Raw genomic sequence first — 7,060 nt, 5'->3', positions numbered from 1 at the left:
CCAATTACCTCATCTCCTTACCTACCTCCCCTTCCACAACTCTCAGTTTTTTCCTAAAGCCAAGAGTCTGTCATGGTTTTTTATCCTTCTCTAATTTCTTGCCATTCAGTTTTCCCTCCCTTCCCCTTTGATCCTCTGCATTGTTTCTTATATTCACATATGAGTGAAACCATATAATTGGTCTTTCTCTGATTGACTTATTTCAGTCTGCACAATACCCTCTAGTTCCAGTTCCATCTATGCTGACATAAATAGTAAGATGTCATCCTTCCTGATGGCCAATATCCTTGTGTGTGTGTGTGTGTGTGTGTATGTGTGTGTGTACTACATCTTTATCCATCCCTCTGTTGATGGGCATCTGGACTCTTTCCATAGTTTGGCTATTGTGGACATTGCTGCTGTGAACATTGGGGTTGCGGGTGCTGCTTTGTGTCTGTCTCTTTATCTGTATCTGTCTCTTTGGGGTAAATACTTAGTAGTACAATTGCTGGGTCATAGGGTAGCTCTAGTTTTAACTTGAGGGACCTCCATCCTGTTTTCCAGAGAGGTTATACCAGCTTGCATTCCCACCAACAGTGTAAGAAGGTTCCCCTTTCTCCACATCCTCGCCAACATCTGTTGTTTCCTGACTTGTTAATTTTAGCCATTCTGACTGTGAGTTCCTTCTAACCAATAAAATACAGCAAAGTTGATAGATGTTATTCCTATGATAGGTTATATGAAATAGAGACTGTCATCTTGCTAGCAGACTTTCTCTACTGCCTCCTTGGCTTACACATGTTAATGAAGCAAGGTACCACATTAGAGAGGCTGTGTCCCAAGGAATTGAGGTCAGTTGAAGCCAACAACCAACCAGGAACTGAGGTCCCCAGTCCAACAACCCACAAGGAATTGAATTCTGTGAACAACTGTATGAGCTTACCACAAATCCTTCCCCAGTCAGGCCTTCAGATAAGACTCCAGTCCTGGCCTACACTTTATAGCCTGTAAAAGACCCAAAGAGAGCCCACTTAAGATATGCTTAGATTTCCAGGCCATAGAAACTGATATAATGAGTGTGTATTGTTATAAGTCACTAAGTTTCATGGTTTTTTGTTTTGTAGCAAACAAACAGCTGATACACCCACAAGAATTTGACACAAAGTGATTGCTCCAGTAAATATTCATTCGCTCTCCTTCCTCAGTTATATATATTTTAATGTGATTTTTTAAATGACTCTTTAAAGCATTGTTTATTAAAACACACATGTGGGATTAGCCCAGATTTGGCTTATATCTTTTTGGTAATCATTATTCTCTTGCTTTGATTCAGTTTCTTCAATATACGAGCCATTCCTTTTGAAGTGCTTATGTATGGCATGCACAAGCCATGTGTCAAGCACCTTACTCATATTATCTCATTCAATCTTCACAAAAACCCTGAAAAGTAAGTATCATTACCTTCTCTTTATGAGTAAGGATACTGGTGTTCTGAGAGATTAAACTCCTTTTCCAGAGCCACAGCTTGATGTTCTAAATTCTTCAAACAAAACAGAGTGAGAAGCCACCACTGTTTATACTCATAGCTGTTCTCAAGATAATACAGTTGACCCTTGAACAACACAGGAATCGGGGGTGCCAACTCTAATGCTGTCCAAACTCTACATGTAACTTCTGACTCCCTCAGAAGTTAACTACTAGAAGCCTGCTGTTGATCAGAAACCTTGCTAACATTATAGGTAATTAACACATATTTTACACGTTATGTAAATTATATACTGTATTCTTATAATAAAGGAAGCTAGAGAAAAAAACGTTGAGAAAAAAATACTAAGAAAATCATAAGGAAGGAAAATACATTTCCAGCACTGCAATGTAAAAAGTTCACACATAGGAAGTGTGCCTGGAGGTCCTGCAGGTCTATCTCTTGCTTTAGTAGCACCTGAATGGACAGAGCCAGGAGCATCCCTTCTTCCACCCCTCAATCACCCTCCAGTCTCTCTTCCACTTACAACCTTCCAAACCATCTCAGCCACCCTCTGCCACCAAGACCAGCCAGCACTGTTTTTCGAGTTTAGCTCTTTACTGCCGATGGACCACATGTCAGAATTATTCCACCTGGTGAACATGCATTGGCAGGCCTCTTATACCACCTCTCTCTGGGCTTCTATTTCCAACGTGACAATGGAGCTCAAGAGGGCATATGTCACTTCCTCACTTCTTTTGTGCTGACAAAAGAGAAGCACAAGGGCACCCCAGCATCTCTTGAAGAAGCAAAAGCAAAGTGGTGACCTCACCCTCTTCCACGATGTGCAGAAGCAATCCTATTGTGGAGCACGCTATGAAGGCACACACACAAGTTGTGTCTTTCCATAGTGTCAGCTTCATTCAATCATAAAGCAAGGCTAACGTAATTGCAAAGCGGCTTCAGGATTCCAAACTCAAAGACCTGTCACTCGGCATTTAACTTGGCTTCATACACATCACAAAAAGCACAGGACCATATAAAGTCACACAACAAACAAGATCCAACAAGGAGTAAGAAGCTAACGAACTCAACTCGAAGTCCATCCATGAGCACACTGTTGAGATGGGGTCTCCGTCAGGTCAGGGTCGGCTCTCACCCTGTGCAGCTAATTATGTTCAAGCCGTGGAGCATCTCTGTTATGTTCCAACATCAGTTGGGTAGAGCCTTCTGTGGCAGTTGCCTTTTTGATGTGGTGAGACCTGAAAGGGTCAGTGTCAGGAGAGTCTGGCAGTTTGCTGCAAAAATCTCTCTTCTATAAAGGAATTTAATCCTGCTTTGGCCTTAGCAAACCTGCTCTGGTTCTACTTGTTATCCGTTCTGGGTGTCATTAGCCTGTGCTGGTTTGGGCGCTATCTGGTCGGAGCTGCACCACCCTTGGCTGCTTGACACGAGTGATTCCATCTTGCTCTCTGCATCCAAGTGTAAGTATAGACCCATAGAGTTCAAACCCATGTTGTTCAAGAGTCAGCTGTACTATTTTTCTCTAAATAGTTTACAAAGACTTCCAAGATGATATTACTCTTCTTTCTTCATTTCTTTCACTTAGGAAATTCTCACGCATCAATGACCATTTAATCTGGCCCTTCCCAGGTATTTACATGGCAGTCAGGCAATCAGAAGGTCAGCAATATCTAGCTGGTGTCCTCTCTTAGGTGACATCTTCATATATAGTGATATCTGAAAAAAAAAAAAAAAAAAAAGATGGTGGTTTCAACAGCTCACAGCCAGGCCACATGCTATCATTACAATATGCAAAGAAGCCTCTCAAACATTCTTTTCTGTCTAAGTTAAGGCTTAAGCAGAAACAGAATTGAGATTTATGCCCACAAATCTCAAGTTCAAAATTATGGTTCCCATGACAGTCATAACTTACCCTCAAGCACACAGGTAGTATTTTTAGTTGTTAGGTTATAGCAGGAATGTTGTAGCCTAAAATACATGTGTGATATGTTCAGATTACAGCTAATACAAGATTGGTTAATTTAGATTTCCTTTACTCTAAGGTTGTTTATATTTACACCTAAGCTGATTCACTTGAGTGTGATTTTTGCACTTAAAGGAATGTGCATTTCAAATTCGAGGGGGTAATAATTACTTGCAAATTTAAATTAAAGTAGTTAGAGCTGAAAATAAGCAGTGTTTGAGCTCAGCACTCAATGACAGGTAGTGGGAATAATATAACCTCAGAGCACGTTCAAATACTTAAGTTAAGGAGACTCCGAAGGAAGGAAGGTTGTCTTGTTAGAAGGAAGGAGAGAAGCCTCAAGGTTAAAATAAACCATGCAGGTTACTATGTGTATTAAATTCTGTGCCCTCCAGGCACACGCATACAAGTAATTCTTCTAAATGCATTCATGTATTTAAACCCATTCTCTAAATGCACAGCAGAAGGTTTTCAATCTTGAAAACCAGCATGTAATCATGTGCCTGGGCCTGAAAATAAATTCCTAAGAAGAAAGGAGAAACAGGAATGAGACAAAAGGAACCGATATATATTTAGCCTCATCCTTCTGTTTGGATTTCTCAGGTACCAGTGGCTACGTTGGGAAAACTGTGAGTGGTTTGGCTTTAAGTAGATGGTTAGATTATCTTGAGTCAGTCTCAGGCTAACCTGTAGAATGTGCCTGATAGGTGACAGTTGGGGGCCTTTACTCTTAAAGAAATGTAAATTTGTGAGACAACGTTTAGATATTCAAATTCTTCTTTGTCCATAAATACTACATATTTTTATATGCAAAGATACCAAAGTAGATTCTCTCTCACACGCACACGCGCGCACACACACACACACACACACTAGGGTTTTTTTTTTTCTTCACTTAAAATCTGAACTATGAAAACATTGCATTCTGGAAGGCAATGGTGGGTATAGGATTACTAAGGAGCAACAGACTTGGAATATTTTTTTTTTAAGATTTTATTTATTTATTTATTTGACAGAAATCACAAGTAGATGGAGAGGCAGGCAGAGAGAGAGAGAGGGAAGCAGGCTCCCTGCTGAGCAGAGAGCCCAATTCAGGACTCGATCCCAGGACCCTGGGATCATGACCTGAGCCAAAGGCAGTGGCTTAACCCACTGAGCCACCCAGGAATAATTTTTAAATGGACAAGAAGCATGGAGGGAGTTATTTAAAATTAGAGGCGCACGGGTGGATCTGTTGGTTAAGCATCAGACTCCTGATTTTGGCTCAGGTCATGATTTCAGGGTTGTGAGATCAAGCCTGTGTTGGGCTCCGTGCTGGGTGTGGAGCCTACTTAAGATTCTCTCTCCCCTCTTCTTCTGCCCCTACCCCACATTCTCTCTCTCTCAAAAAACAAAAAACAAAAAACAAAACAAAACAAAAAAAACCACTTTTGAACAAGCATTTTACTTGGTCTGCCCCTCAGCTTTTCATATCTAATTATCAAAATCACTGCTTTTAGAAAATAAAATGTGTTTGAAGTGAACCAAACTTTTTGAGATTGGATTAATACAGTAAACTAATCACATGTATACACCTGTTTTCCAAAGTTTCATTAAGTGAAAGATATATTTTAAATTATTTATTTTTGTAAGAGAAAGCATGCAAGCATTCACACAAGTAGGGCGAGGGGCAGAGGCACAAGTGGGGGGAGGGGCAGAGGAAGAAGCAGACTCCCTAGGGCAGGGAGCCCCATTCAGGGCTTGATCCCAATACCCTGGGATAATGACCTGAGCCAAAGGCAGACCCTTAGCCGACTGAGCCACCTGCCCAAAAGATATATTTTAAGGTAGTGGTTCTCAAAGTGTGGTTCCCTGAGCTAACAGCATCAGCATCTCCCAGGAACATATAAGAAATGCAAATTTCTCTTACTTCTCTCCGCATCTACTAGAACGCTGGAGTAGAGGACCAAGGAATCTGTTTTAGCAAGACCTCCAGGTGATTCTGACCCAAATTAAGTTTTGAGAACCCCTAGTTCAAAAGGAATAAATCTACATTAGCCCCAAAACAGAAGAAAGCATCACACCCACAAAAAATAATAATAATAATAATGGAAACACTACTGAAGAATAGAAAGCACACTGGATTGTGATACTCAAAGCAGAATATAAGAGAAAACTAAAAATCTTATGTCTACTCGGGTGGAAGAAGTTGAGGAAAAAGAATACCTTATTAAAGAAAAGTGGGGGGCTGTTTAGGGATGGGGGACTGAGAAGCCCTTGGTGATTAATTTAGGTGGCTTCCTTAGAACACCTGGGCAGGGCTGACCCCTCTTCTGCCTCCCTGTGTTCCTTCCCCACCCCACCGATGCCAAATCCTAGGCACCTGTGGCCTTTACTCATTCCAACAGAGGTTTGGGGCTGTGTCAGCAAAGCAGTACCGGGGCCTCTGGTGGTTACTGATGGGGAAGATAAATGACCCCATGCCAAGGACCTGTGGCTGTCTCTCCTCAGAAATATTTTATCTCTCCCTAATGGTCATTATTGACAAAACAAGGTAATCTCTACAGATAGACAGGCTGGGATTCTTAATTAAAGAGATGAGCAGTCAAACAAGAATTATAATTACTTGAAGAGAGTCCACACCATGAGAGGAGCACCAAACTCAATAATCAGAAGACCTAATAAAACTAATAAAAATAAGCTAGTAGAGTAATCAGTAAAGAATTTAGGAATCCGTTACATTCCGATTGCAAACGGCTATGCAAATGCAACTAAAAGTGAACTGAAAATCAGGTTTGCTTTTGATATATATAGAAAAAAAAGAAGGGCGGTAACCCGAGGCCACTCATTGATAGCATTTCATTGATATCATCAGGATCCATATTCTTTCCATTTTTCTGCTCTGCCATTCAGTCTGGATTTTGTCCTGATGGTGGCAAGATAGCTGCTGAAACTCCAGATCACATAACTACATCCTCTGAATGAAAAGAAAGGAAATAGAAAGACAGCCCCAACAGACTTGGCCAAGAATTAGAGTTTATAGCCACATCCAGGTGCAGGTTTTTATGAATTACAACATCTAGAACAGAGAGAGGCAAGATTGTTCACCCACAGAGTGTCTACCTCACGAGTGTAATTATTATATTTGGAGAGATTTAAGAAGATATTGCATCCATGACAAATTTTAAATGTAATTGGAAAAATAAAAACTCAGTTATGAGCTAATAGCATAATGGACAGAGCTGAGAAGCAAATTAGTGAGTTAGGAAACCAACCTAAAGAACGTTAGAAAAATACCCAGAACCTTAGAAAGTCACTGAATCTAAAGCAGGAAAACTGAAAAATATTCATGGAGGAATTCCAAAGAACAAAGGAAAAAAAAAATCAAAAGAGTTTCTGCAGATACAAAACAGGTTACCCACTCATATTAGCTGAGAATAAGCCCCTTCTATTGTCTGTCTCTTCACTCTGTAATCACCAAGTATACGATGCTAGCCCCAGAACCTAAGAATACTTGGGTTGATTAAAACTTCCACCTTTCAGCTGATACCTGCAACAATGTCGTTAATACTTAGATATTATCTGAGCATTGCATAGGATAGGAAATAAAGACTAGATGGACACTTTAGTTGATCTCTAACACATGGTGT

At 40.5% G+C, this 7,060-nt stretch overlaps 1 long non-coding RNA gene across 1 annotated transcript in view; it reads right to left on the bottom strand.

The window, feature by feature from the left end:
• Positions 1-1,815: 1,815 nt before the first annotated feature.
• Positions 1,816-7,060, bottom strand: part of LOC309862751 — a 20,364-nt gene continuing 15,119 nt past the window's right edge. Inside the window, exon 3 of the long non-coding RNA XR_014310694.1 lies at positions 1,816-3,184. This is a non-coding gene — a long non-coding RNA (uncharacterized lncRNA). The remainder of the gene's footprint in view (positions 3,185-7,060) is intronic.

Source organism: Mustela nivalis (assembly GCF_964662115.1).
Source record: "Mustela nivalis genome assembly, chromosome: 4".
Lineage (NCBI taxonomy): Eukaryota > Metazoa > Chordata > Mammalia > Carnivora > Mustelidae > Mustela > Mustela nivalis.
Note: the sequence above shows the minus strand (reverse complement) of the source record. Positions and strands in the feature narration are given on the sequence as shown.